Source organism: Rhincodon typus, chromosome 5 (assembly GCF_021869965.1).
Source record: "Rhincodon typus isolate 14 chromosome 5, sRhiTyp1.1, whole genome shotgun sequence".
Lineage (NCBI taxonomy): Eukaryota > Metazoa > Chordata > Chondrichthyes > Orectolobiformes > Rhincodontidae > Rhincodon > Rhincodon typus.
The window spans coordinates 71,265,458-71,285,017 of record NC_063336.1 but is presented as its reverse complement, the minus strand read 5'-3'; the positions used below and the strand labels follow the sequence as shown (position 1 = coordinate 71,285,017).

At 39.0% G+C, this 19,560-nt stretch overlaps 1 long non-coding RNA gene across 2 annotated transcripts in view; it reads left to right on the top strand.

Annotated features, from left to right (window-relative positions):
- The first annotated feature begins 5,542 nt into the window (after nt 1-5,542).
- LOC125483208 overlaps nt 5,543-19,560 on the top strand; it is a 59,687-nt gene continuing 45,669 nt past the window's right edge. The window contains exons 1-4 of one of the 2 annotated variants that reach the window (XR_007262172.1): nt 5,543-5,607; nt 5,846-5,964; nt 12,020-12,100; nt 12,918-13,044. This is a non-coding gene — a long non-coding RNA (uncharacterized LOC125483208). The remainder of the gene's footprint in view (nt 5,608-5,845; nt 5,965-12,019; nt 12,101-12,917; nt 13,045-19,560) is intronic. The other variant, XR_007262171.1, reaches the window with a different exon arrangement.

Below are 19,560 nucleotides of genomic sequence, written 5' to 3'. Positions count from 1 at the left end.
GATATTAATAGTTTAGTCAAATTAGTGGTAGAGTATTGGATGAAGGACTAGAGATTTTTGGTGACTGTCACTCAAAATCAGTTTATTGGTTAGTATGTAGGGCAAGATCTCAAAAGAAATGAAGAGTTCGTTGTGAAGCTGGTGTACTTTGAGGCAGCACAGAATTGCACACTATATCTTAACTGAACCCCCCTTCATCATCGGAGGAGTTAGCTGCCAAAGACCCCATGACGACCTATTTCATGCTATTAGATAGTAACCCACGAATGTCTGTTGCACATAAAATAACTTTTTTTGAAGAGGACAAGAGCAATCTTTCTAGCTTGCAGGGGGTTTTATAAGTAGTTTGAATAAACTAGTGGCATGTTAGGCATAAAGACAGCTTATGTTTGGTTCTTTTTGTAAAACTATAGGGAACAGATAATGTTCTGATATTGAGGCTTAAGGTTAGAATGTGATAGCTGGCTCAAAAGACTGAGGATTTTACTTGACCACAGAGCTTGGTTCTCAGTGGCAGGTCTCAGCCAGCACCAGTGGCAGGTAGATAATGCCCAGTGGACTAGTTGTGCTAAATGGCCAGTTTTTATGTTGTTATTTTCTACTCCTGTGCTTAAGAAAGGTTTTATATCTCTATATAAAGAATTGGCTTAGATTTATGATGAATGCAGCTAGTCTAATCCAAGATGAATCGTGTGTAGCCAGTTCCCTAGGAAGCTCCTCCCTATACCTGTCTATCCACGGGCCTTCTGTGACCATGCATTGCTCTTTCTCTCCTCAAATCTCAAGTTTTGCTAATTAGGTTCCCCTGAGAACTTGTGGGTGTGTTTTAATCCATACTTCATGCTAACTGTTAGCTTAAAAAGTTTGTGATGGCTCAAATCCTGTCACTAACCTTCATTATGATGTCTGTAAAAGATCTGGAAAAGAGCTGACTCTGAATTTTCTCTCAAATCTGGCTTCGAATTTCATACCACATTTGGAAAAAAGAAAGTAACATCCTGTTTCTGTACAGGATTAGTGATGATTTATTTATTTATTTTCCTGATCTGCAGCTTGTGGAAAAAGATTTATTTCATTTTTAAAGCTTGGCTTCAAATTCCTGGACTCCTCTCAATATCAAGGAGACAGTTTTTACTGTGGTTACACTTTAAAACCTAAATTTTGTCACTGTCTATTTGACATGGTATGACAATTAAAGTATCTTGGTCAGTACACTGATGTTTACCCACCATTGTAATGATGGAGAGACTTCATTTTCCTACTGATCTGTGTCTGCTGGTCTGACTGATGTTTCAGCTTTAGCCTGTTCCTGGACAGATTACCTGCTAATACAGCATGTACTAATGGCTCACAGCAGAGCCCTGTCTCTAATTGTCATGGAATGCTTTTGCAGTTGGAGCAAGGCGCCATTCTACTGGGGACTGTGGTAGTTGACATGTGACAATCATTCTACATTAATAAAAATCATGCGCAGACATTTTTCACTCATCAGAATGGAATTTGAGACCTGGAATGTAAAGAATCTCATGGACAATCCGAATGGTGGCAGACCTGGATAGTTTACTGCTATCATATTTCAGGAACTTGGCAGCACTGTCAGTGGTGAGGCACCTAAGTGACATGAAGTACAGGAGAAGATCATTTGAAAGAACAAGCATTGGGTATGCCTTTTTCTGGACCTTTTCTCTGAGTCTTTGAGAAGAGGATAAACATCTTCGTGGAGTGGGCTTCGCCATGAAAAATGAACTTTATGTGGTGCCTGAGGGCCTCTCCCTATGGGATAATCAAATGTCCCATGACTGCCCAGCTCATCCTAAAAAGGAATCAGGTTGCCACTGTCATCAGAGCATGCACTTCTATACTTGAGGTAACAGCCAAGACCAAGGTGGGATTCTACACTGAGCTTGAAACCACAGCCTGAGTTCCAAGAGGTGACAAACTGATCCTCCTCTGAGATTTCAACATCAGAGTTAGGAAGGTTGCAAATCTCTGGAATAATGAATAGGCAAGGAAAGAGTAGGGAAAGCTAATTACGACAGAGTAATTCTCTTGACAATGTATCTAAAACAAAACGATGTCATGACAGACACCCTGTTTTGCTAGTGAGACACCTACAAGACCTAATAGCAACACCACAGTCCACAGTCCAAACACTGGCACTTGCGTATAGTTCAATAAAGGAACTGCAGAGATGCCCTCATCACTGATGCCCTGACACATTTAATAACCATTCCAACAGCCTGGCCCCCAAACGATGGAGGCAAGCAGGAGAAATTAACATCAAAGCCTTAAAGATCCCACCAAACTGGCCCTTCTCGGTCAGCATCTCACTGCCAATCTCTCAATCTCCAATTGAGGAGCAGCAATGTGCCTTGATGCCAGATTGAACCTAAAACCCAAATTAATAAGCATCCGTGAAAAAGTCCTAGGTTTCCTTTTATGAGGAAACATTGTAACAGCTTTGACCAAGAGATAATCTTGACTCTGTCTTAGTCCAGATTAAAATTAGAACAAGCTATTCAAAACCTGAGAAACAACAAAGCTGCTAAAGCTGATGGAATCACTGCTGAAATTATGAAACACGGTGCAGTTACACTCTTGACGCAGCCTCTCAACTTCATATTTCTCATCTGGGGGTTCATGTATGTTCAGTGCATGCTAGGTGCTCTCAGTTTCGCTGTGATTGTAACTATGTTCAAGAAGGAAGACAAGCCATAAGCATGAATAAGTCTCCCTACTCTGCTACAGCGAAGATCATTGCAAGGTTCCTTCTCAATTGCTTACTTCCGGAGATCAAAGAACTCTTTGCAGGATTGCAGTGCAATGTATACCAATTAATAGGCACCACTTTCATGATCTCTATTCTGCAACAAATTCAAGAAAACTGCCCTTCTCAAATACTCTCCTAAAATATGTCATTATCCTCCACCTATGCCACAATGACATGCAATACATGATCCTCACCAACTAAACCACTACAAACACTATCTTAGTGAAAACTGGGGTCAGACAAGACTGTATCATTTCATAGACTGTATCATTTCCTGTTCACAGGTATGGAGATAATCTAGAAACTATTCAAACTGGATCACCTTCAATCCAAGACCACTCATTCCTCACTCATAAAGTTACTGAATGTAGTTGATAAGTGTATCACTCAAAAACTGAACTCCATGTCATTGTCAACACCTTCTCTGAAGCATATGAGAAAGTGGACCTTCCACTAAACAGTCTGCAAAATTACAGTCCTTTTCCAAACATCTCCAACAGTACAATATGTCCCCCTATTGATGAAAATCAATCATGGGATCCTGGCAAATGTGAGCCATTATCAATGGCTTAGGAGTCTCCTCTTGATGAAGGCAGATATAAATGATGAAATTCAGCATTGCAACCAATACACCAGCCCAGCCTTCAACAGACTGAAGCAAGTTGAGGAGCAGGACTTTAAGTCCAAGAATGAGTTTATCGTTTACCAAATAGCAATGACTCCCCAACTTCTATATGTTTCAGAGAACTGGATGACTTAAGTGACCATCTCAAATTATTGGAGAGGTACCTCTATTGGAGAGGTACAACAGCAGTGCTTTTGCAAGATCCTCCAATTCTGCTGATGAAAAAGGTACGCCAACAGCAGCAAACTCTCCCAAGTCAACTTCTCCATCATTGAGGCACTTACTGCTCAGACCCAGTTCTGCTGGACAGGACATGTATTTCAGTTACCTAACACCAGACTCCTGAAGTACCTGCTCTTTTTGGAACTCAGTCGTAGCAGGAGACTCCCAGGAGGGCATTGGAGCATTTCATGGATGGCCTTAAAGCATCCAAATATCTCGACCAATACATCAGATTCCATGGTTGATGACCAATCAAAATAAAGAAGACTCATTCAGAAAGGTACCAACACATAGCAGGCTTATTGGGAACATTATACAGATTAGATTGAGGTGTTGAAGGGAGTGCATAAATCTCCAAACAATCTACATGCTCAGTTCTTCAGGCACCACCTCATGTGACAGAGTGTGCATATTATGCAATAGACTTATCAGCCATCTTAAAAACAATCAAACCAGCTTGGAAGCAAGTCATTCTCCATCCCCAGGTGCGGCACAGGAGAAATTGTGGTTTTGGTGGCTTTGATTCATTGAGTTCAGGCAATGTTTGCAGGTGCACACCTGTAGAGTGGCAAAAGAGACTGCAGGTATTGGGATTACATGAACACATAAGGTGGCAGTTATAGGGTTTTATGCCAAGGGAACTTAAAACAATCACAAATGTAAAAACTGGGAGGTAATTGAGGATTAGTGGTGGAAATTAACTTTCTGTGAACCTTGGGAAGTAGGACAAGTTTGAGTTCAAAAAGCTTGAGAGGAACATTTTATTCTGCTAAATTTAGAAAACTTCTGGAATCAATTAGTGGTTCTTTCAGATGTTCTGATCAATTTACAGAAATTAAATTGTTTAGTCCGGCAAATAGTGATACTTTTAAATTGTGTTTTCCTGTTGACATATTCTGCCACATGAATTTTTGATGTATTTCACTCATCTGTGGCCCACTCAGTTTGCTCAGCATATAATAGATATAATCTATCAGATTTCCTTAGGTGTTGCTCATGGTGTGACAGAAGGTACTTAGTTTATAATAGAAGCCATCACCACATGTTATTCATTTTGTATTAATAGGATAAGTGATTTACAGTGATTATAATAAATCAGATTTTCTTTCTGTTTATGCATTCTGAGATTTTTACCAGTGCTTTAGCAATTGAATTTTGTAACTGTTATTCTGTAAAAATGGCAAATGAGTGGCCCTTTTCTTACTCTAAATGGGCACAGCCATATCTCCCAAGGCATGGCTCACAGTGAAACAGAGGTTATGTTAATTTATTGTAATATGTTTGATCAACATTTGATGAGAAATGAGAAACTGGAGGTAAGTATGACACTTAGACAAGCCATATTGTAAACGCAAGACTTTTACTACATTGAGAGATATAGATATGCAGGCAAATATGTACAAATGCAATGGGAGACTTATTTTCTCAATAGCAGTTATTTCAATTGTTAGATGAATAGGTTATCAATGCTGTCTGGATGCTCACATGGGTAACCATTACTTTGGACAAATATTGGAGAGTGTCTGATAGCCCCCATGGTGCTGTACCCAAAATGAGTCAACAGGTTCAAGTTAAGGCAATGATGGAAAAGATGGAGAGGACATTAATAAAGGAGGACATGTGACTCGGTAATAAAGCTAGTCTTTTGTTTGGTATCTCAACCTTTTATCTTGTGCTGAATTATGGTTGCTTATATTCAGCCACATTTTAACGCACTGGTTTAAAGCAGCCCACATACACATAATCTCTGAAGTATTAATGTAGAATTAGTAGAAGAAGTGAGGCGTGATGTTGTTGTGACTGGAGGTTTTCTGCTGGGTCACAGTTAATTAAAAAGATCAGTTTATCAGCTGCAGCACATTTGATTTGTGTAGAACTGAATTTGCATTTATTATTGATAACTGTGATGGGCCCTCCTTTTAAAGAGAACATTTATTTTGTAAAGAGCATTTATGAAGGTCATTGCATTCTGAAGGTGGAAAGAGATCAGGTTTGTTTCAGAGAGACATCTGCCAAAGATGTTGTCAATTCATTTTAAAAATATTTCCACATGACATTTTCTCTTTAGTCAAAGTGTAACAGATTTGACAGGACTCTTTATAGATATCTCAATATTTTTGCATTAATTTATCTTGAAAATGTTAAACAAAATGTTACATCTCAAGGCAGTCATCACTATTAACATCTTCTTAATGTAAATGTATTTAATCATTTTTGTTTGCCTTCAGTATGGCCTTCAGATTAATATGTGGACTTGGTGAAACAATTTCTGAAAGCAGCTATTTTTGATTCAAGCCATCCCCTCCAACAAAAGCCCACCTAGTGAAAGCAGGTTCAAGGCCAGAAGGTAAAATAATGCTATATACATTGTTAATCTATAGTTAGCACTGATCGTGCAAAGATTTCAACATCGTAGATACGATCAAATTAGAAATCGTTGATTTTGAGCTGTGCAAAATACTTGTCTCTCATGTTAGTATTCAACTTGAATATTCAGAGATCCTAATACTTATATGAGAGGTGATCTCACTGAAAGAAATAAGATCCTAAGGTGAACTGACAGGCTGGTTGCCGACAGGGTGTTTCCCTTATGTGAAAGACTAGAACCAAAGGTACGCAGTTTAAAAGTATAGGGTCTTTCATTTAAGACAGAGATGAAGAGTGCTCTTTTTCTGAGGTGAGGCACTGAATACATTGAAGGCTGAATGGGATAGATTCTTAATTGACAAGGGAGTCAAAAGTAGGCACTGGGAAAGTAGAGTTGAGGACACTATCACATCAACCATTATTGTTTCAAATGGCGGAGTGGGGCAAAGTTGAATGATCTACTGCTACTCTTAATTTTAATGTTGCTCACAATACTCACATATGTGAGAAGGAAGTTTCCAACTGTGACATAAATTAGGTGAAAGATTCACCATCCAGTTTTTACTGATCTACATCAGCCCAGCCAGGAAGTTGAAATGATAACTGGAGGTTCTGATGTAAAAATGTGATTACTTTTTCCTAAAAAAACACTTCTGTGTGAGGCAGGCAAAGATTTTGTGGTATGCAGGTTGCCTGTTAATACTGATGTAAATTGAGAAAGTCTGGGGGTTTCGTTAGGCAAGAACCCTCAGATCAGAGAGGATGAGGGTGGAACCTAGGGCAACAGAGTTTCATCCTGGAACTATTATGGAAAGCTTCACACATATCTTATTGATTGTCTTCTTCCTGGAAGTCCAGGTTTCACTTAACAAGAGGACTAAGGCAGGCAGCAGTAAAAATGTCATGGGGATCATAATGAAATCACAGGACCTTGATTTAACTGTATTAAGGAGACACCCTTACTTCTCAAGCAGACAGTTAGTACACCTAAAAGAAAAAAATACTTTTAAAATGTCAGTGAGTGGGAACAGAGTTTATGATTTCTTGAGGTATGTTTCATTTAATGGCAGCTCCAATCCCAACTAGAAAAGTCCCCCCATGAATTTTTGTGTATATCTGAAATATCCCAGTCATTACATTTGAATTTTCAAGCAAGAACAGAATCTTATCACTTCTCAGGAGACTGCCTCACTTCCCCCTCCCCCAATCCTCTCTGATATGTACTGATATCATATTTTAAGTGGCTATTAGTTGAATGTAATTGAAACTCTCTGGGAAGCTCACATATTGATTTCCTTAGTCTGAATCTTTTTTAGTCTGTCAGACTGACATCATTCAAATAATGAAAATGCCACTTAATCTGTTTGGAGTTGCTAGGAATAAAGAAGTAAGAAGTATAATTTAATTTTCATTATTGGTATCATTTGAAAACGATTGGTATTCGGGCTACTTGACTTAACAATGCAGCATTCTGTAGAACACAGTGATATCAGTGGTTGAAGTTTAGATCAAAATAATATAGCTTTGATTTGTGAATGTTTACTAAAGTGACCAGGTCTTAGAGTCATAGCGTCATACAGCACAGAAACAGGCCCTTTGGCCCAACTTGTCCACGCCGACCTGGTTTCCTAAACTGTACAAGTCACATTTGCCTGCATTTTGCCCATATCTCTATAAACCTATCCTAGCATTTACATGTCCAAATGACTTTTAAATGTTGTAATTGTACCTGCCACAACCGGTTCCTCTGGCAGCTCCTTTCATATATGCATCGCCCTGTGTGTGATAAAGTTGCCCCTCATGTCCCTTTTAAATCTTGCCCCTCTCACCTTAAACCTATGCCCTCTAGTTTTGGACTCCCCTACCTTCGGGAACAAACCTTGGTTATTCAACTTACCTATGGCCCTGATGATTTTATAAACGTCTATAAAGTCACCCCTCAGGCTCCCACACTCCAGGTAAAAAGTCCTAGTCTATCCAGCATCTCCTTATAACTCAAACCTTCCAGTTTCAGTAACATTCTTGTACATCTTTATACACCCTTTCCAGTTTAATAACATCTTTCCTATAGTAGGGCGACCAGAATTGTACACAGTATTTTAGATCTGGCCTTACCAACATCTTGTGCAGCCATAATATGACATCCTGTAGTTAATGCTCTGACCGATTAAGGCAAGCATGTCAAATGTTGCCACCTTTAAGGAACTATGTACCTGGACGCCGAGATCTCTCTTTTCGACAACACTCCCCAGGGCCCTAGTATTAAGTGTGTAATCCCTGCCCTGGTTTGTCTTATCAAAATGCAGCACCTCGCATTTATTTGAATTAAACTCGACCTGCCATTTCCTCGACCCACTTACCCAATTGATCAAAATCCCAATTTACTCTTCGATAACCTTCTTTACTGTCCACTATATTACCAATTTTGGTGTGATCCACAAACTTATTAACCATGCCTCCTATATTCTCATCTAAATCATTTATATAAATGATGAGCAATTGTGGAAAGAACATTGATACTTGCGGCACACCACTGGTCACAGGCCTTCTGTCTGAACAACCATCTACTGAGGAAGGGTCACCAGACCCGAAACGTTAACTGTTTTTTCCTTCACAGATGCTGCCAGACCTGCTGAGCTTTTCCAGCAACTTTGTTTTTGTTCCGTGTTTTAACCCTCTACCAGCACCTATCGTTAAGCTAATTTTGTATCCAATTGTCCTGCTCTCCCTGGATCCCATGTGATCTAACCTTACTAACCAGTTTACCATGCGGAACCTTGTTGAAGCCCAGGTAGACAATGTCTACTGTGCTCCTTCATCTATCTTCTTGGTGGCCTCTTCAAAAAATTCAATCAAATATGAACGACACAGTTTCCCATGCACAAAGGCCATGCTGACTAGCCCTAATCAGTCCTTGCCTTTCCAAATGTATGCAGATCCTGTCTCTCAGAATCCCCTCCAACAATTTACCCACCAGTGACATTAGGCTGCTCTTTATTGTTGCCATGTATTGATAGCAGTGAGATTCAAAAAGTAAAATTTAGCAAAGCTAAAGAAAACGATCTTGAAAACCTGTTGTGATGTGCCATTCACTGAATCAGTCTGCTTTTCTCTGGCCTCTTTGCTTTACTTTCTATTTCTCCTTCTGCACAGGTAAGACTGATCATAGGATCTGATAACTTGCCTGCCTTCTACAAGTTCATGGTAACATGTGGATGTTCTGTTGCAATGCAATAGACTCAGTATTTAACGTAGGTTACAAAATAGTTCAGGCTATCTGCCTTGCAAACATCTGATGGAATGATACAAGGGTAAAATTGGCTAGCACACAGTAATCATGCTTGAAATTGTGGCCTGATACTCATGAGATGTCTGTACGTCTGAAGTTGCCTTTAGTTGACAGCTGCAAGAATTGCTGAGGAGTCCTGAGCAGGACAAGCTGCTGGCTGCTCATCATTCCTTAAAAGGCCCCTCATCAATTTATCCAGGTGTCTGATGGTCTGTATTAGGAGATTTTTAGAAATCAAATTGAGGTTGTACAGGATGTTAGGGAGGCCACTTTTGGAATACTGTGTACAGTCCAGGCCACACTGGTGTAGAAAGGATATTATTAAATTGGAAAGTGTTTAAAAGAGATTTACAAAGATATTTATAGGACTGGAGGGTTTGAGATAGAAGGAGAGGCTGGCTAGGCTGGGACTTTTTTTTACTGGAGTACAGGAGGTTGAGGGCTGATCATATACAGATTTATGACATCATGAGGGGCACATATAAGATGAATGGCAAAGGTCTTTTCCCTAGACTAGGGAAGTTCAAAACTAGAGGGCATATTTTAAAATGAGAGGAAAAAGATTTGAAAGGAACTTGAAGGGGAACTTTTTCACACAGAGGGTATATGCAGGTACAGCTACAACATTTAAAAGTCGTCTTGAATGGATAGGAAAGGTTTAGAGGGATATGGGCTAAACGCAGGCAGGTGGGACTAGTTTAGTTTGGAAAACTTGGTTGGCATGGACGAGTTGGACTGAAGGTCTGTTTCCATGTTGTATGACTCTATGACCATATGAATGTGGAGAATGGGCCCCACAAAATTGACAATCTAATGATGGAAAACAACTGAAGGAATGTGTTGGTCAATTTGATTAGCTAATTACTAGGACATTCAGCCTATGTACCGAGCATCACAGCAGTTTTGAAATTTGTATAGTACATTGCTTGATTCTGTGCAAGGGACAACATTATTTGTCCTGTTAGTAGAAAGTACCACTTGCATGGCCACTGCAGAGTTGTATATTACCTTACTTGCTCATAAGAGCCAGAGTAAAACTGTACTCAACCAATCTTTGTTTGTAAAAGCCAAATCAAAAAAATCTACTGTTAGATATAATAGAACAATTGGTCAGCACTTGCTGAACAAACCTGTGTGCGCTAACAGCTACACAAACTGCCAATTTTGGATAATTAATCCCGATTGCAACATGACACATTTACGCTTGCTGAATGAACGTTCATATACAAAGACCTGTTCTCTGAATAAAAAAAAGTTCAAAGCCTGAACCTTTTCTTGAATCAGTCAGGAGCTTGAGGAGCCTTTCATTCCTTATTGCTTTCTCCATGACAACGCTTCAGTTAGTCCGAGAGTTGCCACCATTTGGTGCCTTTTTACCCAGCAGCATAAATTCTTGGGATGGAATGAAATTTGACATTCTTGCATTTGTCTCATGAGTGTAAGTCCAAGAGATTTGGCAACAGAGCTATCTTTTCAGCAATGTTCGAGTTCGATGCTACTGAATTGCAGGCTATTGTTGATGCAAAAGTATGACAAACAGAAAGTAAGGTTTTGGAAACAGGAAATGTTTACAGATATAAGTTATTAGCATGCAGATATAAAAAATTATAATGTTTCTTTAAAAACATTCTTTCCATATATTCCAGGATTTATGGGATATGGGGAGAAATAGTCAATCAGTTTTTTTATACATTTCTCCATATTTGAAAGTGAGAAATGTTATTTTCTAAAACATTAGTAAGCAATATTTAAAGATTTTCCTGTTATAAAATAACAATGCAATTGCCCGAGATTGATCAATATCTAAAAGAGAAAGAAAGTGATAACTTCCTGCAGTATGATTGTTTTGATAAAAGGTCACAGCCAAAATATTGTCCTGCATCTCTGTTTCACGTGCTGATCAACCTGCTCTGCAAGTTCAGCATTTTCTGTGTAGATATCACATTTGCTGAATTCTCATTTTTATTTCTAGTTCTTCATTTTAAAATGTATTTTCATACCTTATGGCTGAAACTAAAAATGCAATAAAACAAATATTAATGCAGACACTTAAAAGAATTAACCCTAAAAGAATTAACCAGAAGCTTCTAAAATGTGCAAAAATGAAAATCTGAATATCCTAACCCAAATAGTAGTGGATGAAACCCAGTCATTTCATTTTTGACTCCTTTGCAGTTAGTACATGTACAGCTGTAATGAAGACTTAACAATGAAATAAAGCACATCAAACTGAATTCCTAATGGTGCTGCTTGCCCATCACTCATTAAAGGAATATATTTATTTAATGTAAACATGATAAATTGATGTAGCATTCTCTTACACTTTTTAGATAATAAAGCACATTCATTTCGTACTTTTACAACTTTCCTTAGGGAAACCTGACAAGATACATACACAAACAAAAATAGAAGTTACTGGAAAAGCTCAGCAGGTCTGGCAAGCATCTGTGAAGAGAAATCAGAATTAACATTTTGAGTCCAGTGTTCGAGTTCTGAGGGTCACTGGACCTGAAACGTTAACTCTGATTTCTCTTCACAGGTGCTACTGGACCTGCTGAGCTTTTCCAGCAACTTCTATTTTGTTTCTGATTTACAGCATCCACAGTTCTTTCGGTTTTTATTTAAGGTACATACACACATTGAATGCTACAAAACATTTCACCTTGGAGCCCAACAGGCTCGGTAATATCCGAACCAGCTTGTCCCTCCCCTGTTTGTCTAATGCATCTGTGGTCATTCTAAATAGGGATGAACAACCTGCAGCTACAGGACATTGAGATGTGAGCTACCAGTTGGAGAAAAAAGAGAACTGCCAACCATCTGCCAGGTAAATCTGTGGGCAGATTTTTAAAAAATTTCCAAGGTACTCTTTTGCATATTAAGTGATTTGTTGAAAGCAAAGCAGCTTAGATCTATTTTTCTTACTGCTGATATGTTTGGGGGAGCTAATTCACCCATTTGTGCATTATATTATGTTCAGAAATAAAACCAGACATAATTACATCCGCCATACATTCAGAAACTAAAAAGATGCTATTTTCAAGAGCAGTAGAGTGCTTGAAGAAGGGGTTCATTAATATTTTAGTGAGTAAATGGCCATTTAATTCTCCTTTCCTGGCAAGAGAAACAAAAAGGGAGGAAGAAGGAAGTTGCAGATTGTCTTTCATGTCCTCAAGGCATCCTAGAGTACTTTCCAGTCAATTAATTTCTTTTGATGCATACTTACTATAATTAGGTTTGCTGCCATGTTGTCTACTTTCTGCACAGAAAGACCCAAAATTATGTACGACCAAAGGCTTGACTTAACTTCTGATCCTAAAGACACCAATAGCAAGAATGTAGTAACTTGTTAACATTGCAATGGAGTGTCTACCTAGATTATGCACAAAGTTCTGAAGTGGTGCTTGATATAATTACTTTTTGACTCAAAGTAAGAGTGTCATCAAGGTGCCCAAGCTTAAAGTGTGATAATCATTCACTTCTGCACATATTAGTAGTGGTAGAGAAGCCATGATCTTAACCAATCCCTGTAGTATTTTGTAACGAAAGACTTTGGATTGTGTAAATGGCCATCTTATGTGTCATTTCCATTATGATTTCTTTTGTTAACTGACAGTTTGGTATTATTGCTCTGATTATTTTAGTTTATTTATCCATTCACTGGATATGGGAACCACTGGCCAGGCCTATTTCTAATTGGCCTGCAGAAAGTGGCAAGAGAGTTGCCACTTTGAACTGCTGGAGTCCTCGGGGTGAAGGTACAAACTCAAAGTGAGTATAGATCTGCAGAACAAAATTGTGAATAATTTGGCACTGCACTCATTTGAAAGATCCTGAAATGGCTATTGTTTCAAACTGAAGTACTGTAGTGGTATAGTAGGGCTTCTTATCACTACATTATGATTAAAGCACATTGCTGTGTTTAGAATAATGGAAGCTACCTTTTCTTGCTAGTGGAATGCTTAATTTAGGTAACACTTACACAAAGGAAAATTACTAGTTCTTAGCACTACCTTCATGTATTGTGATGAAAATAAAGAAAACAATCAACTAACCAAAAAACACTAATGAGTGAAATGGGATATGAGCAACAAAAAATATAAGGAATGAAAATAAAAAAGACAAAGAAAATGGTACCAAAGACACAAATTAAGATACATAATTAGGAAAGATATGAAATGTTAATAACCTCAAAGGAGGTTTACATATCATTGAATTTTCCTGTTCAGTTACATTTACACCCACACAATATGCAGTCTATGATAGATGATAGAAGAAAGTTACAAGACCTGATGGATGTTTTGAAAAAAAGACCTTAGAAGTACCTTATGCGTTTTAGTGACTATTTTTCTTGATTGCTGAGTTCTCTATTACTGAAATTCTGAGCCGTTTCACTGTCCTTTTACACACAATATTTGATAATTTTGTAGGTTATAGTTTACTATGAATTAATTGCACAGTTCAAGTGTTTTTTTTCAGAACTGAAGGTATTATTCAAAGTTTTTTGACGATGCATAACATTATTTAATTGAAGAAATTGGCACAGCATATTAATGCCTTTAAGCATGTAAAATAGTATGTTACATGAAACACTGATATAAACAACTTTGCTATCATAGAATTTATTAAGTGATATTGTTTATCTTTATCCAATCTTATAGTGCTTCTGAATAAGATCACCAATTTGTACTTGGTTGTTAAAATTTTTTTTCTGTGGTTCCAAACCTATTACAGTCTGAGTTGAGACAAATTTACAGTTTTCTAACCAGTATCAGCACCCATTTCTGGAAACTTTGAGGTTAAATGATATTCACACTTGTATGGAACATTTTCAGCCCTAAGACATAATCCAACTGTCTCTTCAGATTGTCATTGCATTTGCCTTAAGGTAAATGACATTTAAACTGAATCAGTTATTTTTCATTGAGTTATCTCTTATGTCAATGTTATAAATCAGATGTGGTGCTGCTGTTTACCAGGGGATTCTGCAAAATATATGATAAAATTTGTATTATATTTAGTTATGAAAACAAAAGTAAGATTTAAAAATTCCTGCATAGTCAACATAAGTACTTATGATAAAAACATGTCTTCTAAGTGCTCATATTTGATATCATATCCAATATTATGATGTGGACTAGAAAAATCACTGGGTCTGTGAGGCAATTCTGTGAGCTATTTTTCATGCGTTCATATGGCTGCTGTTTTCAGGGACAAAATAATCATTTCCTATGTTTGCATGTTCAATCATTGAGATCATTTATAGCTTATAAATATTCTTAAAGATGCATTTCCCGATTACTTCTAGTTTCATCTTGAAACTAGTTGAAACAATGTGGTCCATTTCAATCTTTGATTTGTGGCAAGTTCTAGCAGTACGGTTTGGATCAAGTATAAAACAGCCTGTGTCTCAGATGTCTTAACAGTAGAACCTCACAGCACAGAAGGAGGCCCCTTGGCTGACCATTTCTGTGCTAGAGCAATCCAAAACTAATCCCATTGCCCTGCTCTTTTCCATCAAATGTTTATCCAGTATTAATTTTAGGGATACAATAGTGTCTGTTTTAACCACAAACTTGCAAATAAAAATGCAACAAAAGCTGGAGCAGTAAATGCAGCAAGTAGAGTGGACAATCTCAGTAGCAAGGGAATTGAGTAATAATCAAGGAAAATGTGAAGTCTTCAAACTTATTCAAAGACGGTAAGAAGCAAAGTTTAATCATAAGCTCAAATGAAGGACATCTGAGAAATCAAATAAAAGTGGCTAACTGACTTAGAGACAGTTAAGAACTGCCGATGCTGAAGTCAGAGATAACACAGTGTGGAACTGGAGGAACACAGCAGGCCAGGCAGTTTCAGAGGGGCAGAAAAGCTGACGTTTCGGTTCGGGTCCCGGCCTGAAACATCAGCTTTCCTGCTCCTCTGATGCTGCCTGGCCTGCTGGGTTCCTCCAGCTTCACACTGTTATTTATGGCTAACTGACTTGATAAGTTGTCCTTTTAAGACAAGTCCCAATTTTCCTTAATTTGAGACTGCACTGATTCGTATTTTAAAATATTGAATTTCCAATGGTTCAGTTCCAAATCTTATTAGATATGGAGACAAATTAATATGGAAATGTGTGTAAGTGCGCTGATGAGGTTTCTATCAGGATAGTTAGTATGATGAAACAAAAATAGAAATTGCTGGAGAAACTCAGCAGGTTTGGCAGCATCTGTGGAGAGAAAGCAGAGTTAATGTTTTGGGTCCAGTGACACTACTTCAGAATGATTTGTTGATAGGTTTTTGATAAGGAGGAGGGTAAGGATGGGACTGTGTCTAGATCTCTCCCATATACGTACGTACGCATTTATGCACACATTCACACTCACACACACTCTCACACGCTCACATACACACACACACACACACACTCACTGTCACGCACACACACACATACATTCTCTCTCACACACACACTGACACTCACACTCACATACACACACCCGCACACACTCACTCATTCTCACACACACACACTATCATTTGCACATACACACACACACTAACTCACATACAATCACTTGCACACACTCACTCTCACACATACTGACACATTTTCTGTCTCTCTCACACACACACACATATTCACACACTACCTCACTGCCTCTCCATCCCACTTTCTCTCTCTTGCTGCCTCTCATATTCACTCAATGTCTCCCATTTATAATCTCTGACTCGCTTTCTCTGCCTTTCACTCTTTCTTTCTCTCCTTCTTCCACTGCCTTCCACACACTTTTTTTCTCCTTTTCTGTTTGTTTATGGGATGTAGGCTTTGCTGGCTATATCAGCATTTACTGCCTATCCCTAATTGTTCTGGAGAAAGTGGTGGTGAACAGCCTTCCTGAATTGCTGTAGCCCTTGGAATATAGGCACACCATAGTACTGTTTGGAAGAGTCCTGGGATTTTGACTCCATGACAGTGAAGGAACAGTGATATTGTTCCAGGTCTGGATGGTGTGTAGCTTGAAGGACAACTTGCAGTTGGTGGTGCTCTCAGATATCTCATGGGGGAAGCAATGACCTAATAGTATTATCACTGGACTGTTAATCTAGAGACCCAGGTAATGTTCCTGGAACATTAGCAAATTTCACGACAGCAGATGGTGGAATTTGAATTCAATAAAGATCTGGAATTAAGAGTCTAATGATCACCATGAAAAAATTGTCAATTGTTGAAAAACCCATCATCCAGTAATGTTGTCTAGAGAAGGAAACTACCATACTTTCATGGTTCTACCATGTGAATGCAGACCTCCAGACCTGGGCAGTTAGGGATGGGAAATAAATGTTGGCCTAGCCAGTGATGCCCAGATCCCATTAAAATCTGCTGCCCTTATTCAAGGGTATTGGAGATGGTGGGTTTGGAAGGTGCTCTTGGAGGAGCCTTGATGCATCACGCCTTCCCACACATGCCTTCTTTGTTCCACATGCGCACTCTATCTCTCCATCTTTCTCACTCTCTGTATCTTGCTCTCTGTTCCACTGTCTTCCACACACAAAGTCTCTGTCTCCCCTTCAGAGGCCGACTGTGTCATCTTGAACATAGTCGTACAGGGGAACCATGCCTGATATAGTACATATGACAAAGATTGCTTAGCTCTGCTTTATCCCAAACTGAGGTTGGATTTTGACTTGGGGGAAATAGGAAACAGAGGTTAGGACTATTTCCAGGTCCTATACCCACCTGTTTGAGGGCACTGTCCTGTGATTTTACGTGTGGCAGCTAATTCATATCCACAGGGCAAATTTGCCATCCAATTAAAGATGGCTGGATTATTTCTTGAAGTTAGATGTAATGGCCATCCAACTTGAACATCAAGCAGCAAACTGTAAGTGAGAGAGAGAGGGAGAGAGAAAGAGAGAGAGAGAGGTCTTCAAACCTTCGAGGTAAAAGCACCTTCTCTCAAACTTCTTAAAATCTTTAACTCGAAAGCTAAACTGAATAGGCTAGTTCATTGGTTGGAGTGATGTCAGCATCAAAGGCAGAGAGATGCCCTCTGTGGAGCAGCTTGTGACAGTTCCTACATGCAAGGAAGATAGGAACAGCCTATAACCTATCTAAATTTTGGCCACCTGTCAGAACGTGAAGGTCAGGTGGAACATTCTTACTCGTCCACTTTAATTGGCCTCAATTAGGCTGTTAATGTGCTTGACCTACTGTACATTGGGAGATAGCACTGCTCGCCTCTAGACTAGATCTTGACTGCAAAAACGCCCCAGCAACGTGATGGTGACAGGGAGCCGGTCACCAATGTTGGCCATTGTGAAGGAGTCTTTACCTGTTAAAGTACATAATTTGTAAAAGCCACAAGTTTCCTCTTCCTGTTTATCTCTTTCCAATGTTGAGATGTTTTGAAAGATATACAAGATATTTTGTCAGCTTCATTTTTCATACTGGAACCAGCAGCAGACAAAATAACACTGGTATCAGCCAATGTTATCATTCCAGGGTCCAAACAAATATTTAGCTTGATTTTCATTTCCAGGTTTGATGCCGAGAGAAATCCCAGCTCTGCAAAATGACCTTTCAAAATGGCCACCTGCATATTTGGTCTGGGTGGAGGGTTGGGGAGTACTGGATTGGGACCTGAGCTGGCGACCCAGGAAGAGTCAAAGAAGCTGTCACTTCCCAAGGCAAGCCTGTGTTAGAGCTCCAACACTGGTCAAAGTTTAAAAATAAATGTGAAACCAAAGAAAATTGCATCTTCTTACTCCCTAACCCCCACACACTCGACACAGCTCCTTATAAGCCTTAAGCTAATCTACCCACCTATGCCCATCTAACCATTTCCCCATAGCCCAAGATACCCCTACCTTACTAATCACATCCATGCCGATCATAGCCTATACCAACTGATATTCCCCTACCCAGTAGCTTTTTCCCTTGCCTCTCCCTGTCATCTTACCGAGTATTTACCTCAATGGTGAGCAAATCTCAGGAGGTATGCTGACAATGTCTGTTGATGAAGTCACTATTGGAAAAACACACCCTCATTAATACCAAAAAACAAATACGTTGAAATCCCTTCAAATTATTCATTCTGAAAACAAATGTTTTATTAGTTCCCTTAAATACTTAATCCTTTACATAGAAAAACATGTTCATTTAATAAGCGGTTGGAATTGTCCGTGAAATGCTCCCTTGATAGGCACCTCATTGCAAAAATCATAGTTTGAGAAATCAGTTATGCAGCCTGAATTGTGTTAATGCTCATGTCAACCTAGCATTTTTTTTAACTCCACACATTTATCTTGGATAGTTCCTTTCTAGTTTTGTCAGTCTCAATGTGCTGAAAACAATTTTTACGTGGAAGCATACAATTTTCATAATATGAAAATACACTTAACCACCACCAAAAATATCCTGAATCAGATTCAAAATGTTACCTCACCTTGACAAAAAGAAATGAGGGTGACATGGTGGCGAGCACTGCTGCCTCACAGCGCCAGGAACCCGGGTTCGATTCCACCCTCAGTGACTCTGTGTAGAGTTTGCATATTCTCCCTGTGTCTGCATGAGTTTCCTCCAGGTGCTCCAGTTCCCTCCAATAGATGTACAGGCTAGGTGGATTGGCCATGCTAAATTGCCCATAGTGTTCAGGGTTGTGTAGATTAGGTGGGTTATAGGAGGATAGGTCTAGGTGGGATGCTCTGAGGGTTGGTGTGGACACTATAGGGAATCTATGATTCTATAAAATAAATATCATACATTCTTCCAGCCATAACCTCTCACACCTCCCTCACTCCGTGTCATCCCCAGACACTCACCATGCCCCATCTAAGCCAACCTAAGCAACTTAATGACACCTACCCATCTCCTGTAACCCCCTCATAACCTCTATGTCCATCCACCCATCCACATGGCCTCTCATATGCCAACCCCTTCTACTAGTCCCTTGAGTATCCACAAATACTAATGCACACAGAAATACAGTTATGTTTCATAAATTTCTAAATTACAACCTACACTCTAGTGAGAAAAGCGCTCTTATTTAATTAAAATGCATTTTGAGACTTCTTGACAGGCTTGATGGTTCTAAGGGTTTTATGTACCTTTTACACACAATCTTCTCGAAAATTAATAGTCCCAAAGGACACTGAGATCCATTCCTAAAGGATAACTGATGTCCTTCAACAACCACCCCCCAAAAGTTTCTTGAACTATAACTGCAGATGCATCCCACCTCTCCCAAGGCAAATACTGGCTAACCAAAACAAAATGCACTGAGAACAAAACTGCTTTTA